Source organism: Lactuca virosa, chromosome 3 (genome assembly GCF_052849685.1).
Source record: "Lactuca virosa cultivar CGN04683 chromosome 3, Lactuca_virosa_CGN04683_v6, whole genome shotgun sequence".
NCBI lineage: Eukaryota > Viridiplantae > Streptophyta > Magnoliopsida > Asterales > Asteraceae > Lactuca > Lactuca virosa.
In genome coordinates, this window is record NC_136428.1 from 328,675,229 (window position 1) to 328,685,291 (window position 10,063).

Sequence of the window (10,063 nt, forward strand, 5' to 3'; positions counted from 1 at the left end):
ACTTCCTCCCGTAAAGCATCTCGAAGGGATGTTAGTCTATACTGGAGTGGTAGTTGTTGTTATACGAAAATTCCGCTAACAGAAGATACGTATCCCAACTGCCATTGAAATCTAGCACGCATGCTCGAAGCATGTCCTCGAGAGTCTGAATCGTCCTCTCGCTCTGTCTGTCCGTCTGGGGGTGGAAAGTGGCGCTGAAATGAAGACGAGTACCCATCTCGTCATGAAACCGCTTCCAAAACCTGGAAGTGAAACGGACATCTCGGTCTGACACCACCGAGACAGGCACCCCATGATGTGCCACTACCTCCCGCACATAAATCTCGGCCAGCTTCTCGGCGAGATGCTCTCCTGGATCAGTATGAAGTGAGCGCTCTTGGTCAACCGATCCACGATGACCCATATCGAATCAACCCCACGTGCGGTTCTGGGAAGCTTAGTAATGAAATCCATGGTAATGTTCTCCCATTTCCACACGGGGGTGTCTAACGGCTGCATCTTGCCATGCGACCTCTGGTGCTCCGCCTTGACCTTCCTGCATGTCAGGCATCTCTCCACGTACCAAGCTACGTCCCGCTTCATGCAGGGCCACCAGTAGTCTGGGCGAAGATCCCGGTACATCTTCGTCGCTCCCGGATGGATGGAGAACCTGGACTTGTGGGTCTCATCCATCAATATCTGTCGCACTCCGCCCTAGTACGGCACCCAGACTCTCCCATTCACGGTCAATAGCCCCCTGATGTCGTAATCAAAGAAGGCCACCTGTCCTATAATCCTCTCGCACTTCCGGCGCTCCTCCTTCAGGCCCTCGACCTGCGCCTCTTGGATCTGCTCCAGTAGTGGAGTAATCACTATCATCCTCAGACAGATATCTCGGATCGGGGTTGCTGCCGCCCTGCGGCTCAGGGCGTCGGCCACTACGTTGGCCTTTCCCGGGTGGTAAAGGATCTCACAATCGTAGTCCTTCACCATGTCTAACCACCGACGCTGCCTCATGTTCAGATTCGGCTGATCTGTGAGGTACCTCAAACTCTTGTGGTCTGTGTAAATGGTACACCGGACCCCGTAGAGGTAATGTCGCCATATTTTAAGGGCGAACACCATATCCCCCAGCTCTAAATCATGCGTCGGATAGTTAGCCTCGTGAGGCTTCAACTGCCTCGAAGCATAAGCTATCACCTGACCTCGTTGTATCAACACTGCTCCCATACCTGTGATCGAAGCGTCACAGTAGACTACGAAGTCATCTACTCCCTCTGGAAGGGTGAGAATCGGCGCCTCACACAATCGATGCCTGAGCGTCTCGAAGGTTGTTTGTTGCTCAGGACCCCAGCGAAAAACCACCGACTTCTTGGTCAGTTGGGTCAACGGAACTGCTATCTTGGAGAAGTCCTGGATAAATCTCCTGTAATACCCTGCTAGACCCAGGAAGCTCTGAATCTCAGTTGGAGACCTCGGAGTCTCCCACTGCATCATGGCCTCTATCTTGGCCGGATCTACCAAAATACCCTTCTGGTTGACAAGGTGCCCAAGTAACTGCACCTCGCGCAACCAGAAATCACACTTGGAGAACTTCGCAAAAAGTCTCTCCCTCCTCAGTGTCTCCAGCACCTCTCTCAGGTTCTCCTCATGTTGCTCCTGAGTCTTGGAGTAAACCAAGATGTCATCAATGAATACTATTACAGACCGATCCAGCTTCGGTCTGCACACGCGATTCATGAGGTCCATGAACGCGACTGGAGCATTGGTGAGTCCAAACGGCATCACCACAAACTCATAATGACCATAGCGGGTCCTAAAAGTGGTCTTCTGCACATCATCGTCTCTGACCCACATCTGGTGATATCCGGACCGCAGATCAATCTTGGAGAACCAAGATGCTCCCTAAAGCTGGTCAAACAAATCATCTATCCTCGGGAGTGGGTAACCGTTCTTCACCGTTACCTTGTTCAGTTCCCGGTAATCTATGCACATACGATGCGACCCGTCCTTCTTCTTCAAAAACAGGATCGGGGCTCCCCATGGTGACTTCTCGGCCTGATAAAACCCTTGTCTAGCAGCTCTTGCAGCTGCGTAGACAACTCCTGCATCTCGGGAGGACCCAACCGATATGGTGCCTTGGCTATCGGAGCCGCACCGGGGACCAGGTCAATCCGGAACTCAAGCTACCTTTCCGGAGGTATCCCAGGTAAATCCTCCGGGTACTCTCGCACCACTGGTACGTCATCACTGTCGCCTTACCCTTATCCCGGGTATCCATGACATAGGCGACGTATCCTACGCAACCCTACTGAAAGTAGCTCCTCGCTCTCGCTGCTGAACAGAGAATCAGTCTGCGCTGTGGCCTCTAGCCTTGAATCACTAACTCTCCCCCACTAGGAGTGCGAACCCTCACTAGCTGTTGCTTGCAGTCAATCACTGCCCCATTAGGGCTCAACCAGTCCATACCAACTATAACCTTATTCCCTCTCTGGGGAATAAGAACCAAATCCATTGAAAACTGCTCGTCAAATAACCGTAGCGTACAACCTCTATGAACCCTCGCAACCCAGACGGTCCTATCATCTGCTTTCTCCACATCAAGTGGGCAATCCAACTCCCCCGGAGCTCTACTAAATTGCTTGCTAAGTGCGAGCGACACAAAAGATCGGGTAGCCCCCGAATCAAACAATACCATGGCTGATATACCGTTCACTAAGAACGATCCTATAAACAAACTCACAAAACATGAGTAATAATAAAAAAATAATAAAGAGATAATGGAGAAGGTACATACCAGTAACCACATCAGGGCCTGCACGTGCCTCCTCTGCTATCAACTGGAAGGCTCTGCTCTTCGCCACTGGTGCCTCAGCCCGGCCCTGACGTCCGTCTGTAATCCTCAAAGTGGTAGGAGCGGGTGCCACCACCTGTCCTACTGATGCTAGACACGGACACTGGGACTTCTTGTGTCCCCTCTGATTGCACTGGAAGCAAATCAGATCAGATGATGTAGTGGTGGTGGTAGTAGCAGTACAATCTCTGCTGACATGTCCAGTTCGGCCGCACTTGAAGCAGCCCGAACTACCCGCCCTACACGGTCCCTCATGCCCCCTGCTGCACTTGCCACAGCGGCCTCGGCCCTGTTGGCCCTTCCCTCGGGAATCTACTTTGGGCTTCTTGCTCGAGCCCTCCGTGCCAAACACTGCCTCTGGCTTCCTCTTCCTCTCCATCTCTAAATCAATCTCCCTCTCACGATCCCTCGCTATCATATCCTCCAGCGTCTTGCAGTTGGACCGGCTCACAAACTGTCTGATATCACTCCTCAACATCTCATGATATCGGGCCTTTTTCATCTCCTCGTCCGCCACATACTGTGGAACGATAAGGGACCTCTCCCTAAACTTAGCGGTAATCTCTGCCACTGTCTCTGTCGTCTTCTGGAGATCCTGGAACTCCCTAGCAAGCTGCTGCACCTCAATAACAGTTGCGAACTCGAACCTGAACCTGGTCATGAAATCACTCCAGGTCATCGCATCCAATACTGTATCATCACCAATGGCTCTCCTAACCTCCTCCCACCAATCACGTGCCATGTCCTTCAAAAGACAGGACACAAGCCTAACCTTGTCCCCCTCGGGACATCTGCTGGTGCGAAATGCGTTGGCGACATCCGCCAACCATCTGGTACTCGCAATGGGGTCTCGAGCCCCATGGTAGTCGGGAGCTCCACAAGCCCTGAACTCACTGAAATTCAGTGTGCGCGACCCCATCATAGCCGCCACCTCAGTGCGAAAAGCACTCAACCTCTCATCCAAAAGCTCAAGAATGCCCTCCTTGATCGTGCCAAAGATCACAGGAGTCTGGTCTAGTATGTTGCACGTGATTTCTGAGGACATGAACTCCATGGTCTTCTCGTCTAGCTGCTCAGCTCCAGAGCCTGAGCCTGATCCCTCACCGGCACTTGAACTGCCGACTGCTGGTCCAGGGCGTAAAACCACCATTCTGAAAAACACATCATAACAAACATCAGAATACTGAACATAACTGGAGGGATTTGAAACACTACAAGTTCCCTGACTTTATCTCAGCCTTCCTTGATTCGAGTACGAATCCTCTGCTATCAGTAGTACGAGCCCATACTACCTTCCACATCTATCCGTACTTTCCTCAATAACTGCCTTGACTCCACCAAGTCCCTTCTACTACTACTGCTTCACGCGCTACTCTCTTCCTAGTCTTGCCCTAGGGTAATCACCATCCCACTCTCCTCCATCAGCTGCTTAAGAGGTCCGTGCTATCTTCCCCTAACTAGCTCACGAATACTATTACATATTACTCAGACTAGATAATTCTTCGAATGAGAGATCCTACCCTACAACAGATAGACTCAAACAAGAGCTGCGAAATAGACTTAGACCTAACCTTCTGAAGTTATTTGGTCCTTGCAATATGTAACGTAACATATTTGTTTACTAGTTAGTGAAAGACAATTAGAACTCCTAAAAAGCACAAAGCAAGCAGCAGTCGGACATTGAGTACACATAATCAAGCATATACTACTCAGCTATCATACTGTCTAATCTGTACTAGCATGCAGTTCATAAAGCTGATACACATATAACAGGCACATAAGGCATCCTTCCTAGATCCTTAGTCCTAATCTAGCATGTTGTTCTCATAAAGCTGAAAAAACATATCATAACATAAACTGGTATGGGTAATTTGGGAGTACTTACTTGAGCTCGGCTGATTGCATGCACCACACCCTTTTTCTCTTTTCAAAATTCCTTTCTATTTTCAAAATCCTTTTTATAAAAATGATTTTCTTTTGAAAATTTTATACCACTTCCTTAGTTTGAGTCCATATACACCCGAAAGTCTGCCCGAATCTCTCAAACCAAGGCTCTGATACCAACTTGAAACATCCCCAAAAACACGGTCCAAAAATTTCGTTTTGAAAATTATTATAAAACCATAAATCATCCATAATCATAAAGAAAACCATACATCATGTATCTCAAAACATCATATCAAATAGTGTGACAAAACATCTGATAAAATATCAGAGTCTCAAAACAATCCCAGGCTGAATGCTGTGGTGTGTGCCATGCGATCACCCCGAGCCCTTACCTTTGCTACCGGAAGTACCTGAAACCAAAACTGAAACTGTAAGCACGAAGCTTAGTGAGTCTCCCCAAACTACCACATACCATACAAATATCATACAAATATCATACAACTAGGAGATACGGCCCCCGCCCAAAGGGGATTAAGTGGCTTAAATAGGGTGCAAAACCCCGAAAATAGGGTTTCCTCCTGGCAGACCTACTCGTCGAGTCCATGCTTGGACTCGCCGAGTAGACCCTTTAATCCCCGCGTCCTTTCTGGTATCTACTCGACGAGTTAGGGCTTACCAACTCGTCGAGTAGCTCAAAAATAAATACTTTAATAAATTAATTGCGTACCAGGAACGGAGCATTACACTCCCACTAGCCTTCACATACACACATGACTCGTCCTCATTCCTAGTGAAACCAAATTCTTTGACTTTCTCATGGAAGCAAAGATACTAGCTACGAGACGCTTGTTTTAATCCATAAATGGATTTCTCAAGCTTACACACTCTATTAGGAAACTTTGCATCTACAAAACCCTCTAGCTGACTCATGTAAACATCTTCAGCCAACTTCCCGTTAAGGAAAGAGGTTTTGACATCCATCTGCCATATATCATAATCATGAAAGGCAGTTATGGCGAGCATTATCCTAATAGACTTTATCTTCGCCACTGGTGAGAAATTCTCATCATAGTCAATCCTTACGGTTTGAGTAAATCCCTTCGCAACCAGTCGTTCCTTGAAAGTGTGTACCTTTCCATCCATGTCGGTCTTCTTCTTGTAGATCCATTTGCAACCAACTTTCTTTCGACCAGGTTCTTGATCAACCAAATTAAAAACTTGGTTATCATACATGGACTTGATCTTGCTATCCATTGCCTCTTTCTGTTTGGCAGCGTCAGGGCCTTTCATCACTTCCTTGTAGTTAGTTGGCTCATCAAAATTTACCAGTGTATGATCACTAACAAATGTGTCACCATTTTTAGTTATATGTAAACCATAGGACTTAGGTAGAATGCTAACTCTACTAGATCGGCGAAGAGGTAATGAATTGTCAATGGGTTCAACAGGAGTCTCGTCCTCTGGTTGAGCGCTAGTATCTTCTAAGGTTCCTTCACTGGTTGACTCTTGAATCTCTTTAAGGTCAATTGTACTCCTATTGTCCTCTTTTCATATGAGCTTTCTCTCGCGAAAGACTCGTCTTCATGTTACAAAGACCACATTCTCGCTAGGTTTGTAGAACAAATATCCAAAAGTCTTCTTTGGGTAACCAATGAAAATACATCTCTCACTTTTAGGTTCTAGCTTGTCATGAGTCTGTCGTCTAACGAAATCTTTACAACCCCAGACCTTGATATGTGCTAACGATGGAACTTTCTCTGTCCACATCCCGTGAGGTGTTTTGGCAACCTTCTTGGTAGGGACAAGATTGAGGTTATGGGTGGCTGTCTCTAAGGCATACACCCAGAAAGAAATGGGAAGAGAAGCTCGACTCATCATGGAACGAACCATGTCTAACAAGGTCCGATTACACCTCTCAGCCACACCATTAAGTTATGGTGTCCTAGGAGGAGTCAATTGTGAAACAATTCCACATTCCTTGAGATAGTCGTGGAACTCGATACTAAGATACTCTCTGCCCTTGTCAGATCGGAGCATCTTTATTTTCCTTCCTAATTAATTCTCGACTTCATGTTTAAACTCTTTGAACTTTTCAAAGGTTTTTGATTAAGTAGATATAACCATATCTGCTATAATCATCTATAAATGTTACATAAATCGATTAGCATCCCTTATGGTGGATCTGAAGGGTCCACACACATCTGTGTGTATGATATCCAACAAACTTTCACCTCTTGCACAAGATCTAGTGAAAGGTGATTTTCTCATCTTGCCCATAAGACAAGATTCACATTCATCTTCTAGCATTAAGCCGAATGATTCCAATACTCCATCCTTTAGGAGTTGGGTGATGCGTTTCTTGTTAATGTGCCCAAGACGACTATGCCATAAACATGTCTTTTCTAAACCATTAGACGAATCAATATGGAATACACTATTACCTAAGTTATTGTAACGACCCAAAAAACTCCTATTCGTCAACATGGTTAGTTTCCGTTACTTGTATATTAATTTTCTTTAGTGATTTCGATGTTGGTGTTTATAAATTCAATAAATTTAAAAAATGTGTTATGTTATACCTAAAAGTTTATTGTAGGCGGTACTTTGGATAATTTCTAGTCATTAAAAGGTTTATTATGAGTGAGGGGCTAAGGTGTCATTTAAAGAAATTTAATTTTTCAAGGTTTCTAGGGTTAGGTTGGAAGGGGTTTAAGTTTGACAACTGAGGGGCCATTAGGTAAAATGTGGCATAACTCCCTAAGGAGAAGGATCGATCCTTCTCCTTTTCATTCGTTCCTTGTACATGTTTATAAAAAAATCGACGACAATATATTTTCCTTTTGTGTGTGTTTTGATTGGAAAAAAATGATTCCTTGTTGGGTTTTTTTGTGCGTCGTCGATCAAGCCTAAAAAGAAGAAAAAAAAAATTCACAAACGACTTGAAGAGGATGAAGAAACCGAGCCGAGCAAGGAGGGAGAATATAGAAGAATTGCTTGTTGATCCTAGATGGGGGGGAGGGGTGGGATGCGAAAATCATTCAATTGGTGGTAAAATTCTCTACTTCATCTTCTCATCATGTTCACATCTCAATTGCTTGTCAATTGGGTGAGTTATTATGTCAAATTTCATCTTATTTGATGTTAATTATTGTATCTTGTTCTTCCTTGCAGTTCTTCAATGTTCTTATGGCCAAATTCCATTCTTATTGGGTGTTATGATGATTTATTGTTGTCCAAATCATGTTATGAACACTCTCAAGAATGATTTTGATATGTCCTTGAATTACTCCTTTGTTGATTGTCAAAACTCATGATATGGTTATCTTATATCCAAGTGAGAATCTTTGGTGAATTACTATGTGTTGGACTCTCCAAAAGGTCCTCAAAATAGTTTTCAAGTGTATTCAAATATGGCTAGTTGGTAGGAGAAATTCAAACCCAAGTTGGTATTTCTCTTTTTAACAATGTATTTTGTCTTTTCTTTAAAGACAATGTACTTTGGACCATGGTCAAAGGATAAAACTATCTTTTTACTTCTATGATATATTGCTACTGATTTAGACTAGGTTTTTTTTTAGCTATTTGGTCTACTTGGGGTGATGACTTAATGGGTTAAGTGGTCAAAAAGCCTTTAAAACTCAAAGATGGAAATTGAAAGAAATTGACAAATTTGCCCCTGGATTGGAAAAAATATATAAAAATCACCAGGAGTCGGATTAATGATCCGTAAATTCTAAATTTTTTTATTTTGAGTCTAGTTTGTCCTTGAACTTTTCGAGGACCTGTTGTTGTCACACCCCCAAACCAGAACGGCAGAAACGTTCGGGGGCGGAGGACGTCATGTAAGTATCACAACACATGCATTATAGTAATCAAAGTACAACCAACCATTGCATTAATAAGTATAAGTTTTACATAAGTGTTTAAACATTACATATTCAAACATCAAAGTAGATACGGTAGAAGACAAAAGACGTAGCACGGTACTAGGCAATCTTCTCAAAAGCTTCGGGGGTGTACCTGTCTACTGGATTCCTGAGAATACAAGTTATTTTGAAAGAGTAGATCAATATTTAAGCTGGTGAGTTCATAAGTATTTTAGTTATATATAGTATACTTCCAAATTCTTGGGAAAGTTCGCATGTTCCTCCAGAAAATCCTATATTTTCTTATATGATAAAATGATAACCACAATAGTTCTTTCTACAATTACTTAGTTTATACTAGTTATATATAACCTAATATCGAACGGACAGTTAAATGTGTGAATCTGCCCTAAGCCCACAACTAAACAAGGAACAGGAAGTAAGGCGGAAATCACACATTCCACTACCTATCAGATATTATTTATCTAAACTTTTATGTATAAACTAAGGAATTATAGAATTAACCACTAAAGGTCCTTTATGTTATACTAATTTAAAGAAAGTGAATGACTACGTTCCAGAAAATCCTATATTTTCTGCTTTACAACTGATAAGTAGTTTTAATCTCATAAAATCGTTCTGATAAGTAGTTTTAAATCCCCATAAAACCGTTCTATAAAGTAGTTTTAAATCCCCATAAAACCGTTCTATAAAGTAGTTTTAAATCCCCATAAAACCGTTCTATAAATTAGTTTTAAATCCCCATAAAACCGTTCTGATAAGTAGTTTTAAATCCCCTTAAAACCGTTCTGATACGTAGTTTTAAATCCCCATAAAACCGTTTCGTTTTGTTTGTGGAAAGTGATAAATACAATAGTATTTCTTAAAAATAAACTACCGATGAATAACTACCCTAATATTAACCTGGTTAATTAGGGTTAAAATGTGATAAAGTTGTAACCATACTGATAGACTAGAATGAACACGACGACCTTCTGGTGTCGAAACTGAATATGTGACATTTGTCACCCCATGGCCGGTTTGCCGGACTGTAGCTAGCAATAGGGATGTGGGATTGTCAGTCCTGTATAGATCTATACACACAATGCCCGCTCTCCCTCCAAGAGACTCTGGTTACAAGAATGTAACATAGCAAGTATTGCTATGTCCTACAGACGTACTATCACATTTTAGTTTGAGTAAAGATCGAATTATACCCTTTTCTTGACCAAGTAGTTTAGACCTCGTATACTTATCTAGAAAATAGATTTCTCGTTGGTTTCATAACTTATACCTATTATAATTTATACGTTCTATCTGATTAGCATGATCTCTCATTAGTGTACCCCTTTGCTCAGCATGATACAAAGGTAATGATACCGACTGAAATAACCTTTTATATTCTCGTATGTATAATATATATAATTAAGAAGGAAACGACCTTCGGACAAATAACCCCACCTTAAGCCCACATCTA